This window comes from Leguminivora glycinivorella, chromosome 1 (assembly GCF_023078275.1).
Source record: "Leguminivora glycinivorella isolate SPB_JAAS2020 chromosome 1, LegGlyc_1.1, whole genome shotgun sequence".
NCBI lineage: Eukaryota > Metazoa > Arthropoda > Insecta > Lepidoptera > Tortricidae > Leguminivora > Leguminivora glycinivorella.
The window spans coordinates 21,727,531-21,748,025 of record NC_062971.1 but is presented as its reverse complement, the minus strand read 5'-3'; positions in this window follow the sequence as shown (position 1 = coordinate 21,748,025).

Sequence of the window (20,495 nt, the reverse complement as noted above, 5' to 3'; positions counted from 1 at the left end):
GTTGCTAACGTTATTCTCGCCGTACGAAAGCTGACTAAATAATGCTGAAAAAATACAAACACTTCCTAGCTTTAAATACAATGTTCCTCAACGTCGCGTCTGGGCCCATAACCTGTGGAAATTCCCACAGGAGGTCCTTGGAACAATAGGAAGGCACTTTGGATTATCCGAACGTTATTTATTTATAATTTATTAATATATATTTACACAAACATGTTTACATCATGAGTCCTGTCAAAAGAGTATCGTTTGAAAACTCAAAAGTCTGCACATAGACAACTGAGATTCCAAACTTGAACTTGGTCAAGCATGAGTCGATTGCATATTTAACCTTCACAATAACAAAAGGGAACTTCATTTTCATTTTAAATTGGTTGCCAATAATAGCCTGCAGGCAACTTTTACTATCAGTAAAAATAATAGTTTTACTAATGTTGTGCGTCTCTGAATATTTGACAGCCTCAAGGATAGCAACTGCCTCGCCTGTGAATATTGAAGATTGTGGAGGACATTTAAATGGGAGAGCTATATTGTAACGAGGAATCCATACTGCTGCTCCCACGCAACTGGTCGCATCCACTTTGGAAGCGTCAGTAAACACCGGTAAGTAATTTGACCATTTTTCTAAAAATTTATTGAATTTATTGTTTGCTCCTGGATCATTTTTGAAAATGCCTATATCTAATATTACTTTAGGGGTGTATATAAGGGTTTCAAATGCTACTTCAAATATGGGATTAGTACCGGATTTATATAATTTGGGGTAGATATTAATTAATTTGGAAAAAGATATTACTGTTCTTGGGAAAGCTTTAAATGTCCAATATCTATTTTCAGTGACCTCCAGCGCCAGCGGCCACAAGCGTGGAAGCATCAAGTGGCTATAGTATGAGCTGTTCTTGATTAGGAATCTGTCAGCAAGATATTGCCTGCGAAGAGCCAGTGGAGGGTCAACAGTTTCTACCTGCATGCCATTCTTCGGAGAACACCTCATAGCGCCAAGTATAATCCTCAAACATTTTGCCTGGATGAGGTCTAATTTGTCAAGCCCATCCTTATTGCAAGGTTCCATTACAATTGACCCATAGTCTATATGACTGCGTATGATGGCATTATACAGTAACTTCTGGCAATAAGGATGAGAACCCCACCACACCCCAGACAGTGCTCGTAGTATGTTGATATTTTTTTCACATTTGCCTATTATGTATTTGTGGTGTGGAGTGCCAGACATTTTATGGTCCAAAATAATACCCAGAAACTTTACCGACTCCTTACTCGGAATTCTGACACCATCATAGTATACATCCGTTGTTGGCATGTTCCTTCTGCGACTAAATGTAACCACACAACTCTTTGCCGGAGATAGAGTAAGACCATGGTCACCGAGCCAATCCCCAAGGTAACCCAGAGCCGTGTTCAGACTAGCAGTTGCTTTATCCATTGACTTTGCTGTCGTATATAAGACCAGATCATCAGCGTACTGCAAGATGTTACAGAAGGATAAGACAGATTGTTCCAAGTCGTATGTGTATATGTTGTAAAGAAGGGGCTGAGTACCGATCCTTGAGGGAGGCCTCTCCACAAAGTCCGAGGGGGACAATAGGAGTTGCCATGTCTAATTTTAATAGACCTGCCCATGAATAGCGTGGTGACAATGTGTACAATCTTCGCGGGAATGCTCAGTTGTAGCATTTTAGCCCTGAGCACCGGAAGAAGCACATTGTCATATGCAGCAGAGATGTCGAGGAAACATCCCAGCAGATATTCGTTTTTTGATAATGTAAGTCTAATATCACTCGTTAAAATGTTCAGGCTATCCATAGTGCTACGGCCTTTTCGAAAACCAAACTGTGTGTCTGCTAAAATTCCATTGTTTTCCACGAACCATTCGAGCCTATTTTTAACTAAATGTTCTAATATCTTTCCCATTGTTGCAGAAAGAGCGATTGGTCGGTAGGAGCTAGCCTCGTCTGGGTTTTTAGACGGCTTTAGGATAGGAATGACTACCTGGGACTTCCAATCTGCTGGAACCTCTCCTGTGTTAAAGGCATGGTTTATGATACCAAGCAGATATTCCTGCGATGAAGTATTTAACTTTGACAGAAAACAATATGGGATCCCATCCTCTCCAGGTGAAGTATTCCGTAAACCATTAATTACCAGACAAAGCTCTGAAAATGAGAAGGGCTGGTCAAGAGAACATGAGGTACGCGGCAGCGGGGGAGATATCATACAGGACGCCTCAGGGACAGTTGGCGGGGCAAGCCTATCTGCGAATTCTGACATCCAGGGGGAATCTTTTGTAGGCTTAGATTCTGGATTAAATGAACCCCTAAATCTCTTAACATTTCGCCATACAAGAGATGGAGGGGTTCTAGGCCTTTAGCCTTTGCTAAGAAACGTTTTGTACGTGCCGAAACTTTTTTAAAAGTAATGTAATCGTCCAAATTCCCGGATTCGTTGAAGAGTCGCTCTGCATCATTTCTTTTTTTGATGGCAGCCGTGCAATCCGCGTTCCACCATGGGGGGGATGGAATTTTAACACTGGCAGGCTTCTTTTTCGGAATAAATTTGTCGGCAGCCTCTAAAATGGTATTCTTGAAGTTTGTATACATTCCCTCTTGGCCCATCTCAGTGGGGTTCCTCTCTTTGATACTCTCTTCGACAAAAAAAGCATAATTGGACCAGTCTGCTGACTGTATTTTGTATTTCAGCAGCGGCTCTGGTGGTGGCGAAGGGAGGATCGACGTTGGTTTGGTGATAATTATCGGAAAATGATCACTACCATATGATTGGCGCAAAACTCTCCAAGATAACAGGGACGATAGGTTCGGCGAACACGCAGTCAGATCCAGAACAGATTGGGGGTTCTGACCCGGGTAAACCCTATGCGTGGGGGTACCGTCGTTAATGACTCCTACGTTAATGTCATCAAATAGATCCAGCAGGGCTGTTGAAAAAGAATCGGAATGGTATGATCCCCAAGAGATATTGTGGCAATTGAAGTCTCCTAGAATTACAAGAGGGTGTGGGACAGATGAGAGAATAGAATGCAATTCATCTATATCAACTACTTCAGTATGGGGTATATATATAGAGATGAAATTAATGCCCATAACCTTTGCAGCTACGGCATTAATCCCATCCGAGTGGAGAGGGATAGAAATTTGAGAGAAAGGGTAACAACGTTTTATCAACAACGCACATCCAGCACGTCCGTCACTACGGTCCTCACGGAGGCATGAGAACCCCGGTACTCTAAAAAGAGCCCCGGGACGTAGCCATGTCTCCGAGATGGCCGCAACGGATACCGCATGGTCGTTGATCAACTGGGTAAGCTCTGGCTTCTTTGGGATGATACTCCTACTATTCCATTGTAAAAAATTTACCTGGTGACCTATTATGAAAGGTAAGTCGCTCAGCAAGTGTGACCATTAAAGGCGCAACGTCGTCCGGTAGAATGTCGCTCCATTTGGCGATGATATTTGTTAGGAACTTCAAACACAGCTCCATTAGGTCCTCCTGCGGGGTGACTCTATTGTAAGTACCATTCAGGGCCTGGCCATTGGGGAGCTGTGGTGGGGGAGTACGAACAATATTATTGTGGGCCTCTCTGTCATAACCCGGGGAGAGGGGGACCCTCGCCCGGGGCGCCCGATAGATGGTCTTACGGTAAGATGTCGTAGGCGGGGATGTTGGCATAGACGCATGACAAGGTGACTCGGACGATCTGGAAGAGTCTGGGGTCTGCTCAAACATAACTCTTGCTACATCAGAGTATGGGCGGCGTACTGATGAGAACTGAGCGGCTGCCTCTGCATATGAGATACTCTGTTCGGACATAGCCAGTTTGATGGCTTTCTGCCGACCAAATTCGTTACATGTTTTGTCAGTGGCATAGTGTCTGCCCGAACAAAATATACATCTAACATGTTCTGGAGCAATGTTACATCCATCTCCAGGGTGCTTTTGTGAACACTTGTAGCACCTAGCATCAGACCGGCACTGTGCTTGGATGTGACCGAACCTGAGGCACTTCCTACATTGGATGATTGGGAGCTGATACACTTCCACAACTAATGAGGTGTAGTATGCAAAAATTTTGGCAGGCAAGCTTTGACCCTCAAATGTTACTACTACTGATTGAGTCGGAACCCAGGACGGGGAGCCATCATCTTTAAGCACCTTCCGCTGAAGTCGACGAGCTTTAAGGATCTTCCCTTTACCTTCTCTAAGGGATGTTCCATTGACCAATTCCTCCATAGTCCAGTCTGAAGGAACTCCTCGCACCACTCCCATTCGAGATACATGATATGAAGGGATATCAGCTGTAAATTTATTTTCAATTAGAAGCGGGTGTTTCAGGAAGTTATTTGCATCTGCCGCTGTGGAGAAAGTGACTGCTACTCTGTTGCGACCTACCGATTTGATGCCATCGTTCTTCTGGATGTTATTGACATTTGCCTGAGTTAGCAAAAGGCCTACATTTATGGGTTTTAGAGTGGCACTGGAGGAAGGGGCGGCCTCTCTAGAGACATGCACTATGAACGGTCCATCATCGTTGGTCGCTCAAAATCAACGGTGTGGCTCAACTTCAGAGGGAATTTCCGGTCAACAACAATTTTCTGACAATTTGATTTTGCCGAAGTTAGGCTGGTTGATAAGGTAAAGATATGTTTTGTTGGTTACGGTTTGAGGAACCAGAAAATTAGATTATGGATCCAAAACAAAAACGGAAAATATCCCATAGACGTTTTATAAATGTTGCGGATGAGACACGAAAATATAATAAATATATCTCTTATGGCAGTACATGTTTGAGTTACTCTGCAAGTGTTGTAATAAGAGACGACTCTTCTTTATATGTACTTAACTCGTATGAGCAGGTATATAGGTAGCAGTATTAGAAATGTATATACGTTATTAAAAATTCACAGGTCATTTTTGCTGCGGAAATGAGTCTCTGTAAATATCGGATGAGATAAAACAGGTATAGATAGGTACTTTCTTTTGCATAATATGTTGCAGATAAATGTTGAAATTGGAAAAGTCACAGATACCAACATGGACATGTAGGTATCAGTTGTAAGTTATTTCCTACCACTTATTTTTTACCTATTTGTAGGAATACTTAGTTACGAATAACTATATAAGATATCTTAGCACATACATTATGTAGATTTGTCTTACTGATAATTAAAAGCAATGGCCTGTGTCTCTACATTTTCCAGCGATTGTCAAGCCGAACTATGTCAATTTCTTAAGAAAATGGTAATCGCACTGATTATATAATAATAATAATAATAAAGCCTTTAATATTCCCTTAAACTTAACCTAGTTACATATATACTTATTTTAAAATTAAATATAAATTATAGGGACCCCTTTTCTAGGGTATAGGCCTCCTCCAGCACCTTCCACCTCGTTCTATCTTTGGCAACTGTTAGCCAGTTTTTGCCGGTAAGCTTGGTGATGTCATCCGCCCATCTTTGTCGTGGATGTCCAGTTTTTCTTTTCCCAGATGGACCTTCCCATTTCGTGGCGGCGAGGGTCCAGCGTTGGTCGGTGCATCTTGCTACGTGACCGGCCCATCGCCATTTCAGTTTTAAGGCATGGTGTAAAGCATCTGTCAGTTTTGTTTTCTTTCTAATTGTTTCGCTTTTTACTTTATATATTTTTCTCAATCTTATATATTTTTGTCAAGCCGAACTATGTCAATTTCTTAAGAAAATAGTAATCGCACTGATTATAGGTATGGGCAATTGCAAACCAGACGATACGATTCAGAGTTCAAGATATATAAGTCTGATGTCAGCATACGTTTGAAGCTGCTTATAAAACTAATTTCACTGGATAAATGTTTCCGGCCTGGCAACACCTGCTGTTCTCCGTATTTACAGCGGTTACAGTGGCAATATCCATAATTATAAAAATAACATATCTAAATAATAAATACTGGGTATTTTGTTAACTTTCAGATTCCTCTGTTTCCTCCAACTCATATATGCACGAGTCATTTCGTCGCCCCAGATAGGAAAGTAATTGGTCGGGCGATCGCAGCGGATATTGTTTTCACCCACGCGACTCCCAGCATCATGCTGAAACATGCCGTTTAAATGTCAGCAAGCTGTTCCGTTCACTCGAATGGATCAGCCTTGTGAGAGAAGGGACTACAGTATGGTGATGCCGTTTAGTTAATAGCTATGTACGTCATTATACGTGTACCTATTGCTCGTTTTCTGGCCTGAGAGTGACAAAAAGTATTAAAAGGCTTTGTAACTAACATTTCGATAGATTTCAGTAAACCATGTACTTTCCTCCTGCTTAGGTACTATTTATTATTTAGCGTCAAATGATTAGGTCTTCCAAAAACTAAATGAAAAAAGTTAGTGAGTTTATAACATCACGTGCCGTTGAAGCTGATTTTAAAATCATTATTTTCAATATTTAATCACTAGGATAAGTATAACCACTGGTTACCTCACTAGGTAAGAATACAAGGATAAAAGAGTCGTGAAATGTAAGGTAACCCAATAGGTACTTATACTGTCTGTATTTGAACAAATGCACAGCACAGCTTTGAACGGCACAATGATACGTTACCGATCTGTCAGTTCACAAGTAACCTTATAACTTGAAAAAATATTATAATCTGACCAAGATCACAAAATATGAAAGCAACTCAATAACGGGCACGGTTTAATGTAAGTGAGGAAAACGAAGTTTTCTCAAAGGGCCGCCTAGCCTGAGGCTGTTTTCTTTCTGGACGGAAAAAATCTCTATTATTACGGTTTAATTCGATGGGGTTGTGCTGACTTGTTTACAAATTATATCTTTTTTTTCTTTCATTCAAGTCACTGTAGTTTATAGACACTATTAGACACCATTAACTCCATAGATGTTACCTACACTATAAATAATACCTGCACACTCCATTTTGAAGAACCTCACTGTACTTACTGTAACTCCTTGAGAAACCCTTGACAATTCATTTCACAGGCGAACCGACCGCGGGAGGAAATTCCTGTAACCGCACACTGCGCGACAAATTAGGTTTTTCATGGGGTGTGAAGGTAAACGTTGAACACCCAAATGTTGACGGCGAGAGGTGTACTGATAGAAATGGGCCGTTGGAATCCTGTGCTTACTATTCCTGTGCTGTCATTTGATATTTGCCAGTCGCTTTTCGGTGAAGTAAAATATCGTGAGGAAACCGGACTAATTCCAATAAGGTCTTGTTTACCCTTCGGGTTGGAAGGTCAGATGGCAGTCGCTTTCGTAAAAACTAGTGATTACGCCAAATCTTGGGATTAGTTGTCAAAGCGGACCCCAGGCTCCCATGAGCCGTGGCAATAACGTGGGGATAACGCAAGGAAGATGATGATGGAATGTCCTTATTACAGCGGGCAACAAGTTACTTTAGTATACTAAACTCTAAACTAAAAGGGACGTCACAATAGATCAATATATCAATAATACGTGGTTTACGTGGCACTCAAGGCCCACAATATCCAAATAATAATGGAATCATGTCATACAATTTTATTCCTCAGAACACAGTTCATACAAGCGGTAGAAGCGTAAAAAATATTTGAAAATACGAGTAACATTTAATAATTTAAAGATTCAGTTTCGAAGTATGCTTGTTATTTATACGCTTTTATTTATACCAAGTAATTTTTTAATAGTATTTTTTCTACTCCCGAACTGTTATTCGTCATTTACAGGGTCGTGCATAGATCTTTAAAACCCTACATAAAAGTATATTCCACAAAGCCAGCGTCCGCTGGCTTTTCGCGCGTGCGCGCAGTATCGAAAAAACTGAAAACGCATTGTTTGGCTCTGTAACCATGGCAACGCATTGTTATAACAATACTGCGCGAGTGCGCGGGAAGGCTTTGGGCAGCTGAGCTGACAGTGCAAAGCTTTTCGTCAAGATACAGGAAGCAGTGTGAATTTCACGAAAGTTATTCAAGAAAACTATAAAAAACTAAGTACATGGTCGTAGAAAAAGTATTGTATGCAACGCAAGAAAAAGTATTGTATGAGTCAAAAAATACTCGTGGCGTCTTAATAACAATTCTCGGCTTCGCCTCAAATTGTTATCCACACCACTCATCTTTTTTGACCTCCTATTAAAAGCCTGTTGCATAAAATACAATTTTTTATGATTAAGGGATGTATTCAAATGTCGTGAAATGATACAAAGCGAGTCGTTATCGAATTTTCAGAAAATGCACCCTGTTTGTAAGCAAGATGTTATAGGTGGAAATCGGAAGGGGTCGGCGGGACGGGGCACGGGCAGTCTGCCGCGTGACGCCGGCCGGCGCACACCGCACGCCTGTGCCGCCCGCGCCGCTGCACCCGGAAACTTCGTGAAGTGACACCGGCATGTATCGGATTACGCAAGTGTTCTAACTATTAAAAAATTAAAGGTAATAATTATTTGAAGTCTTGTACGAGTCATGATAATTTTTGTTTCTTAGAAAAATATTAAAATTTCGTGGTTTAAAAGTCGCTAAACATTTAGGTCACTTCTGTAATTATTCGTCTATTTATTAAAATCGGAACTTTACAACTACACTTATTGAAGCATTTTAATATTACGAGTTACTAAAACCCTATTGCACAAAAAAATACCGTTCATAGGCGAAAATAATGTCAAAAGGCATTTTCAACCAGTCAACTTTAAGGCAACGAAGAGATTGTAATTCTTCAATATTGGTTAAATTAAATTAGCTGCATCCGAAACGTCGAGGTTTTATTAAAATATCTAGGTCAACCAGAAGTTATCGTTTGAATTGGAAAAGGACAATAAAATATGTACCTAGTTACCTATGTACTTTACACGGCGTATATATCTCGCCAAATGTAGATGCCAGAAGTAAGATCGCAAGAAAAACTTTCCATTCTAACCCTCTTTCAAACTACCTCCCATAGGAATGAAGCCATAAATTAGCCCCTAACCGTACAATTAAAATTAATTATAATTGTGTGTCAAGTTACCTAATGACATATTTTAAGTTATCTCAATAGGTATATTAGAAAAGCTGATTTTCACACACCAGATGATGCAGATAACAGGTGTTTTAAATAATGACAAGGACAATATTAATACATGGACAAGTAGTAATAATTGTAATAAAGTAGGTAACATAAAATTTATTCACTTTTACAGTTATTTCACAAACACCATGCCAAGACTTCATGATGTGTAAAACGTCGTACGATACTCGTGCGAAGAGGACATTCGTAACTCGTGTCGATTTAGCGCCACTCGTTTCGAATTTTCTCTTTTCCACACTATTTTATTGTCAACTAGCTTTTGCCCGCGGCTTCGCTCGCGTTCGAAAGAGACAAAAAGAAGCCTATGTCACTATCCGTCCCTTCAACTATCTCCACTTAAAAAATCACGACAATTCGTCGCTCCGTTTTGCCGTGAAGGACGGACAAACAAACAGACACACACACTTTCCCATTTATAATATTATTATGGATATTGTCATTAAGCGTCACTCTGAGTTTCAAACTGAACTGAGACTCAACGTTGCAAGAAATTAACTACCACTACACTGATATTTCCCAGATGATCTATTCTCCGGCTTAGCGTTATCCATACTAAATAATATTATAAATGGGAAAGTGTGTGTGTGTGTCTGTTTGTTTGTCCATCCTTCACGGCAAAACGGAGCGACGAATTGACGTGATTTTTTAACTGGAGATGATTGAAGGGATGGATAGTGACATAGGCTACTTTTTGTCTCTTTCTAACGCGAGCAAAGCCGCGGGCAAAAGATAGTTTTCAATAAAACCATTCAAATCAAGCCCGTTCACTAATGACAGTTATTACGAAACATCTGCGGCAATGTAGCTAATTATATCATTACATCAGGTCATAAATGATGGAGGTGATATAACGACGCTCTGAAAAGGTCAGCGACACATTACCGGCTCTCTAGTCACTCCGGCCAGGGGGGAATATGACCACTTATAATCATTACACAGGTCGTTTCGGGGAGGGCCTTTTGTTAAAAGATTGCCCGTGAGGAAACATTATGGTAAAATGAAAAGAAAAATATCTATTTAGCTGCCATTTCATCATGCCGCTTTAAAGGTCTTGTGGAATAATTTATTTCAGGGCAGGCTGTGAGAGAATTAAGAGACGTGGCATAAAATTTGCAAGACGTTTGTTGTACCGAACACGCAACTGTTGGATTTTCATGTCATGTCGTGACGTAAAGCAACGTAAATCCACTTATAAGCCTGTTTGAAGTATCATTACATGTATATGTAGGTACTTATACATATAGGTATATGTAGGTACTTATAGCTTATCAACAATGTATATGTATAAGTACCTACATATACATTGTTGATAAGCTACAAATGTGACTTGCGTCGTCACGCATTTTCACGTCTTAACAAACTATCAAGATACAGGAACAGGAGTATACCGAATATTTTCATGTGATAGTATATGTACATACAGTCAGGAATAATAGAAGTGTATAAGGGTCCCCCCACATCTAGCGTCTCGCGAGCGTCGCGTCGGGCCAACTGTATGGAAAAAGACGCAAAGCAAAGCCTGACGCCGCGTCGACGCGACGTCGACGCGGCGTCAGGCTTTGCCCATCCAGTTGGCCCGACGCGACGCTCGCGAGACGCTAGATGTGGGGGACCCTAAAACGACGCACCAAAAGTATACGACAATACATCATGAATAACGTTTCTAAATAATTATAGATAAATCTGTACAGGTCGTGTTCAGAAATATCAAAGTTCATTTTCTTTTTTTTATTTATACACTCTATACACTCATCTTTTATTTAGCGGTTACAGAACGGTTGTTACTTCTGAAGCATTGTTTGGTCCGCTATTTTTGATACTGACTGTAAGTTCTACAATAATCGTTTTATATCTTAAGTGAAGTTACCAGGTCAGTTCTTCGTAGAAAAAATTATAATGATTATTTACATACATACATACAATCACGCCTGTTTCCCGGAGGGGTAGGCAGAGATCACGGATGTCCATTTGCTACGATCCTGACAAACCACTTTCGTACACACTTTCATAACGTTTCCCTGCCTAGATACACCTAATTTCGACTAATATATTATAGTCGACTAAACCTCGACTGGGTTAAATTGTGGCGTAGGCGAGAGGCTGGCAACCTGTCACTGCAATGTCACAGTTTCGTTTTCTTTCAACCCCTTACTTGCCAAGAGTGGCACTGAAGCTTTAGTAGTTTCATGTGTTCTGCCTACCCCTTTATGGGATACAGGCGTGATTGTATGTATGTATATTATAGTCGACTAATACTCGAATATTATAGTCGACTCAACATACTCGTACAATTGTTCACGTATCTACCTGTCAACTACGTAGTCTGTTAAATATAGGGCACACAAGAACAGTCGTAAATGAAGAAGGAATTAATTGCGACGTTGCAACCAAGCTCTGAAAAAAACTTTGAAAGTTTATTGGACACTGCAGTACATTTGCAATGCGTTTGACTCGAATGGACAGCTACCGAAGTTCGATTGTTTCGTGATTTTATCCATTTCCAATCAAACTCGAGGCGCATAAATGTTTGTTCTTTACAGTTACTAGATTTATGTTCATACATAGCATTATAAAGAGATTAAATTGACTTACTTTCTATATGTAATATTACAAGACTCGTTTTCCACCACCCACCATGACACCATGAAAAAACCTAAATTGAATTCAATGCCACTCGAAGTCTGAAAAGTTATCTTTTTTCATGCATTTATATTTGAAGTTTTAAAGTACCCTGGCAAATTTTATTTGCAATATGCATCTTACGACAATAATTTTAATCTTGCACTTGCCTAAGCTGGCCTGTTTTTTAAGTTTTTTGTAGAGCAGATCCGCTTCCCGTCGCACGGTAGATTATGTCTTTCAACTTCCTGAATGTAAGTCTGATCTTTATTTTTTATAACATCCTTTAATCTGTATGCATTATTACATCAAACTATAGTTATTTTATTTGTTTCACAAGTTGCTGTTTAACCGTACGTGTCAATATTGATACCCGAGCAAGCGAAAATATTCCAATATTGAGCGTAGCGAGTGGTTCAAAAAGTCGAATCTTGAGCGTTGCGAGGGTTTCAAAGCACGAAGGTTAAACAAACTTTGCCGCCGAGTGAAACACAAAACTTTTCACCACACTAACACGAATAGGTAAAACATCAAACATCAAATTAAATTAAATCTATCAATTTATTTAATATTTATTATTCAAAATCATCATTTTATAGGTAAATTCTACCAGTCAGCTGAAGATCAAGTTAAAAGTCTGAAATTACTTTGCAGTCTTGTGGACAAAATGCAATTTTGCGATCTGTTTTCAAATAGCAAAGTAAGCCTTTACAGTTGGTGTGGTGAAAAATAATTTATTTTTTATAAAATCGATTTTAAAATGCTACAAACTATAGATTGCAGAGTTCTGTTAAGATTAAGTACATTTTCAGTAAAATAAAAATAAAAACTTCGTTTTCTATCAACGCGCAGTGCCGGTACATATCAAAAAAATGAAAATAAAACTCTTATCTTATGTTATCAAGTATCGTATTCAAAATGTATGAAAGACCTCATAAATACTTAGGCTTGATCAAAGGTTAGAATAAATATTTATATCGAATATTAGCTTGAACCGTGTTATTTTAATATTAATAACGCCGGAGGAGTAAGACAAAGGACCTGACAAGCTATGTAGATACTCGTATTTATCCATTAAGCTCTTGACTTGGCTCCCAAGGGTGAAGGCGTTGATAGCGCTCAACGACTGACTTTGGAAGGCAACACTAGCATGAAAATTTAACATATCGATACCTTTGGGTTCAATTGGCGTAAAGGACAAAATGCAGGTTTTCAGGAGAAGCAAAAAACAACTTTTTTTTAGAAAAATGTTTATATCTTTTTTTTTTGACCTATATTTGTGACGTATATAGAAAAATATGTAGATTTTTAGTATCCTTCACCTAGTGTATATTGATGTAAGTACATAACTGATCCCATCAAAAACATAAATGTGAAATGAGAGCCAAGTTCAATAATATGATAGGTATATGCCTTGGTTCACTTCAATGAAAAAAATATGATATCTAAATGGTTGCCAAGTTCAATGGTCAGTCCTGAAATTTATTTATAACAACATAAAATACTTTTATTAAGGGACCAATACCGAAATCGCTAAAAAATTTGGCTGTTCCATAGAAATGAGCGGTATCATGACAGTCGAAATGTATGAAATTGCCAAATTTTCCGCGTGTCTAGATACAGTATCGTTTCACTCGCTCCCTTATTTGCAACAGCGAAACCATACGGTAAAAATGTGATACGTTGTACGTACTAAAGTAAAATGAAATATATGAAAAGGAATATTTTTAAACACAATAATAAAGTGAGTAGGTAAGGTGCTTTGATTACTTTATTGTGATTGAAAATATTCCTTTTCCATTTAAATATTAGGTACTTCAGTCGGTGTTAAATCCAATTTGAATAATATATTTAAATTCGTTATATTTTCTCCTAATCACTTCCATATTTAAATAATATAACTACCATCTATCAGGAATACCTAATTCATCAAAGACCCTCGAAACCCTAAAATTCCTTTTGGGCGCAGTAGTTTGTTTTGTAGTATGTCTTCAGTAGGAAGATTATGTATTACGCATATAGATTAACTGATCTGTATTATGCAAACGTGGTTAGGCATTACCAACATTAATAATGTATAATCATTATCACAATAGTTGCAAGGATTTCGTTTATTTCGTAGCAATCACTGATTTCGTAGCAACAACTTGTTGCTACGTCAAAAACATATTATGAATCATAATAAATATAAAATGAAACTAAAGTACTATACCAGACCCTTTACAACTTGCCTTGTCTTGTTGTGCTAGAGGGAGAGCCATTTCCCAAAATTGAAAATTACAAGTTACAAGTCTATTTCCAACTTGTAATATTAGACGTTGACTAACACTTGTAAATTGTAACTTGTATAGTTTCGAGAAATGGGCCCCAGTATTTTACCCCAAACTACCCCGAACTGATCAATCGCGTCCACCGAAAACGACCGAGCTAAGGAGGGTTCGGGTTGCCGACGACTCAGCACGTATTCAGCACACCGCACCCTCGTTGAGTTGTCACCGACAGGAACACAACACGTAATTTCAAACTCAATGAGAAAGAGAAAGATACATACTAACATTATTACATTACACAATTGATTATACAGTATTCCCAACCCTATTATTTAGGTAAAATTACACTATCTAAGCAACGCTCACTTTCTTGCGCTTTCATACTTTAATAATTTTTATGCATTTTCACTAAAAGAGCAAAGATAATCACCACTCAAGTTATTCGGATGCCTAATGGATTCACTTGAGCCCCGACCCCACTATTCAAAGCTCTGCAGCGCCCGACCAAATCCTTTCTTCTAAACTTCTACCGATCTCGGGTTTTGTTAAAAGTTGTTTCACTTTTTTACGAGTTGAGCAAAGTTTTTAAACTTTGGCAGGTAGTTTGACAATTCTTTCACTTTTCATATTTTAGAGCTAGCTCAGCTGAGCACAATGGGTGGCTGTCTCAGGATTTGGCAAATCAAAAAGTAAGCTCCGTGTAGACGGTTTAGAACTTCCACACAATATTGGATACTGCGCTAACAAAAAGTATCTACAATGAATTCAATTGATCGACCAAATACTGCACTGTAACGAAACTCACATACAAGATCTTGAGTCGTCTAAATGGGTTTATAATGTAACAAGTATATTTATTAATTAGCTGTAAATTAGATTACATTTATTAGAAACAATTTTCAAACATTTCAGAAAAATAACTATTACTTACCTAAATTTAAATGGCATGAACTCGACATTAAATGACATGATTATTGTATATATATATTTGCTACTATATTTACTTAAGCACATGCAGAGTGGCAGTTGCTGTAGTTAGACTATGGTCAGCGGCACACAAAGCTGAATTAATTAACTTGTTAACACAACCCACATCTCAAATTCATGTGCAGTGCTCAATGTGTGGCACTACCACGTATCATAATTATCATAATTGATATTAGTGTCTGTATATGGAGTTTCTGTTCAGCTGCCTTGCAAGGCATTGTAAAGGAAGAACAAGACATGATTTTGAGTTAGCTGTTACAATTATTATTTTTTACCTGCATATACACCCTGTAGAATAATGAAATAGTACATTACGATACAAGTGCGTAAAAAAGTTTCCTTTTCGCACGTGTATCGTACGACGTTTTTCAGTACAGATGAGCCTCCGAAGTTTCGACCTGGCATATAATGAACCACTTCTCGCACTAGTGCGTAAAAAAAACACCATCTGTCTGTACTGAAAAAATGTTTTTTGCGAATTTAACCAAAAGTGATATATACAGGATGGTTCCTGATAACGAACCTTACGATGTGTCGAATTTAACGGAAAACAAAAAAAACACGGTGTATGTAGGTACTTACCTAAATGTACCTACTAAAATGTTTATGTTTTTGATACAGAATAAATTAGCTAGCTCAGTTCAGTTATTGATGTTGATGACGAATTATAAAAATATGAAGTCTTTTCAAGTTGTCTTTAATTTGGTTTACAGACCAGGTAATGTGTGAAAAGTAAACAGACAGGCAAACAAGGCTCTACTTTCACGTTTCTAATGATAAATTAGATTAAGAAACAGGAGGCCGATTTTTGAAACTCGGCCATTCGATTTCGTGAAATTCGTTCAATAACATCTAAACTAGGTACTAGCGATTTAAATTCTACTAACAGAATCGAAAACGAGTGGTCATTACCACTAGTTTTAAAATTACTAGGCGTCCTTTTTCCAAAATAACATGACTATCGAGCAGCGAATTCGTGCGTTAGAAATTCAAAAATCGATCCCCAGCCAATAAGATAACACATTTTGAGTGCATTAATTACATACCTACGTCGGTATTTTATGTACCTACCTATGCAAAACTACTATTTCATTGTTATATTTTTTTATCAAAATGAAACAGATCAGCTAGAACTAAAATTGATTCCTACTATAAACTATCAGCGTTTGACAGATTGACCACAAACCACAAACAAAAGGCGCTGAGTCGCCCAAATGCTAATGCTACTGGAGGGATAAGATACTTATTCAACAGAAGAGCGAACCAACTTCTGTGTACCCACCGAGGCTTGCCTAGCGCCGTACTGATAGAATTCAATTTCAGTTGTTTACTTTTGCGTCTATCCGCAAATCTTTTTCACGCGACATGATATTGATATTACTTGAGGAAGCCTGGCTTTATTTATGGAGGTTATATTAAAATAAACACCCAATATTTCTTAGTCCCTATTTTATAATTCTTTAAGGATTGTTTTTATTGGTTGCTTGATTTTTTTATCGTAAATCTACTAATCCTTGGTTGTAACTGTGATCAATTTGATACTTTACCAATAAAAAAACGCCTAGCACTTTAAAACGTAAATTGTCTTTGTGAAAACTTAAGCAATCATAGTAAGAAGATCGAGTCTAGTTTTAGTCCAGAAACGACACTTGCTAAATAAATTTAGAATAGGGTTCCTATTGTAAGAAGAGTTCTATTCCAAGTTGCGTGACTAAAATGAAAAGCAGTTTAAAACAGTGCATTTTCTGTATGTAGGTGTACAAGAGAATTGTAAGTCTTGAGATAGTTGAGGCCAATGACTTAGGTATGTATCTTTATACCTATTCCCAGGATTAACTGATCTTGTCGGTGTGATCTTGACTATATTCGTTCCTTTTGGAAAGTTCATCACTTATTATTCCGATTTTAACGTATTTAAACGATTGTATTTATTCCTTTAAATCTCATAATTTAGCGAATATGCTCGAATTAATTAAAAAAATATTTTACTAATGTTCCAAAGAAATCCCATCCAAATTAAATAACGGAATCGGTGTTTTCAATGTATTTTCCTCTTGCATGCTATACATATAATAACTATTTTAACTATGTATACCTACATAGGTACTTATGCGTATCATTGTCCGATTACCTATAACACGAGCCTTTTTGATGTCCATACTGTGGGACTTAGTTTGTGTAAGAGCGTGTATATGTAGTAAAATATTTGTAATAGGTATCCACCACGTAAACTATATATTTTCAGGCTTCATAAACAGGCATATCCTAACATAAATTCTAAGTAGTCCATAGATAATGTTGCCAAACTCCTATTGGCAGTAAATTGGCAGTCGGTGAAATAAAATTGGGCCGACAAAGCGCGGTGCATGGCGACTTGGCGACGTCTCCGCCAGGCGAGTAACGGTGTATTTGCCTATATCGCCGAACAAATAGTGTCTACCGAAATCGAAAATAGCTTATACTAATATTTTTAACTAAGTATTGAAATTATGTTGGACTGTTTGTGACAACCCGGCTGTTTGGTGACGGATTAAGAATTTCACCACTTCATTATCTTCCTGTGGCTCTCTCGTACCTATGACTACAATTGATATCACAATTTCATCTTCTTTCAACTACTTAATTGCTTCAATTGCTAAGAGTGGCACTGAAACACTAGCAGTTTATTACACTCTACCTAGCTTTTCATGGGAATAAAAAATATATAACAAGTAAGTACCAGAATTTACCAGCAACACTGGCTCTAAACATGTTAAGTGCAAAATCTTAAAAACAAATCTAACACGCTAGCAGCGAAGTTTTATAAGATATACTGATTCTTGCATTTCTAGATTGCCACAATAAATAATTGATTTCATTTAGTATATCAGTAGGTAAGTCATACAGTAAGCAATTAATGAAGTATACACTTTTCACGTACCTAATAAAATACATGTGCGACAATGGTTGCTAACCGTTTGTTTGCCGAGTTCATGTCATGTGTGCATTTTAAAGGTGTGTTTGCGGTATACCTATACTGTAAAACCCCCATGTGTTTTAACCTGTTACCGTAGGAAACATGACGCGACAACAACGCCGGTAACGGAAAACTCTGGGCGTGTTCAGAAAACCGAACTACCTTATATTACTTTCAGTAACATATGTAATGTAATATAAAGAACATTATTGAAGTTCATATTTTGAGTATATTTTACTCAGATACCTATTGATAGCTATGAATATCATTCGCAAAAAGGAAATAAATACTGAGTTTTTTTAGATACTGACAGCAAACATGTTACAAATTTTCCAGGAAATTTCATGCTATTTCGAAGGGGACGTTAAACTCTGCGGAAGTTTAACTCCTAAGAATTTGAGATATACACGGTAAAGTTTCATCTTAATTATCTTAGTATCAACTGAGGGGGGACTGAAATCTTCTCGAGGCTGAGGCGTAGGGTTAGAGCCGGCGTAGCTTTATTTGACGTTCATATGCGCATTGTAATATGCCTACTTGAAAAATAAATATTTCATTTTCATTTTCATTTTCATACCCTAATTCGAGGACAGAGGACGACCAATTCTCCATACAAACGTACGTTATACAATATGAGTATATTTAATCCCTACGTTTCACTTTGTTCGAGTATTTAGTTACGTATAAAAATGTCAGTTTTTATGCTTCTAAAACTATTATTCAAAAAATATAATAGTTATAGGGCATACGAGCACGAGCAGCTATGGTGTCAAATAGTGCAACATAAAATACTTAGTGTCAAAAATGTTTAAACAATGTTAATATTTAAGAAACGAGGTTACGTTTGTATGAAAAGGCGCATTCGCGCTGCTCTTTCTTCTTAATTAACTAGATTAAATGGCGTTACATGCTAATAATTATGATACAACACATTTTTTTTTTTAAGTAAATATTATTTTTTAAACCTAAATATTTTAAGCCCTCATAACATTATTGAGAAATTTATATATTATTTGTAAAAAAAAGTCTCATAAAATTTAGTTCCATTTCCATGAGACGACGTCGACCAATCTATTTTTACGTTCTATGTTTTCAATTTGTCACCCCCGATTTAGCGAGTGCACTGCACTCTGCCGGCTCGCCCGGAGCACATGTCCATTCGTCCATTGATACATATTCGAATGCATGCAGCTGAAAATGGTTTGCACGTTATGTGAGTACTTTCAACATCGTGTGAAACGTTTTTGTAGATTACAAAATCTTCCCGCATTTTTATCGGTGAAGTAAACTTCATCAGTCCAAAAACAGTTCAATTTTAAAACATAACGATAATATTATTTATGTGTACTGAATCCTATTGTAAGTACCTACTAGGTACCAGAGCAATCTAATCAGTTATTCTAAAATAAGAACGTAACTAACTAACTATATTTACATGGTGAAGAGCTTTTGACTGTACTAGTTAATCGGAATATTTTTACGTAGATTTTTGCGCCTTGTTTGTACTTGGTACTAAAATAGAATCTAGTCCGTAATATATATCCCTGAGGTCAAAGCCGGCAGGGATAAGTATGTTGGACGTGATCCTATTGTCTGGACCTAATGCTCGCGCTAAAACATTAAAGGCCCAAACGAATTTCCTTATGAACGAATAGGCTTAACAACATTTCATAGAAGTCGGTTTTATATGTACCTAATATGTCTGTTTGTTTATCCTTGACAATTAAATGTAAATAAATAAATATTCAAGGATCTCCCAAATGAACAAGTTCACAATCCAGTACCCCAAACATTTGTGTCACGACAAACTATCTTCAGAAATCCGTGCTCCTCTCAAGGGTCACTATAACCGATGGGTTACAAAGGAATTCATTTGCTAGGACGTACGAGGAAATCGAAACATTTTGTATGGGGACTTTGAACATGTTAGTTCGTACTAGGTGACGATAATGAATAGGTACGTTACTTATTGTACATTGATAACAATAGAAAACACCTATGCCCATTACTCAGGAACAAATATCTGTATTTATTACACTAATGAGTGCAACTCTAATTAACACAAATCAAATTATATTCTATTGAAAATATTTCAACTTGTGCTATCTTAAAGTAGTCACACTACTATATAAAGGGTGCCCGGTAATTAATGGACAACCTTTTAACCACCAAGAGGGCACCTTATACTGGTCCAGAAAATCGACTTTAAGGTTTAGTAAAAGTCGCCTGGTTTTCGAGATTTTTCACACTTTTTAAAATATTAATACTACCTAATATTTTAAAAAGTGTGAAAATCTCGAAAACCAGGCGACTTTTACTAAACCTTAATGTCGATTTTCTGAACCAGTATAAGGTGCCCTCTCGGTGGTTAAAAGGTTGTCCATTAATTACCGGGCACCCGGTATATAAATTAAAACCGAAATAAATTACACATAATGTATTAAAGAAAAAGTGACCAAGGCCTCCAGTGCCTGAGGATGGTCAGATGGCGCTACGAGTCCTTGTATAGATTACTCATAAGTATGAGAGACTAGCTTTTGCCCGCGGCTTCGCTCGCGTTAGAAAGAGACAAAAAGTAGCCTATGTCACTCTCC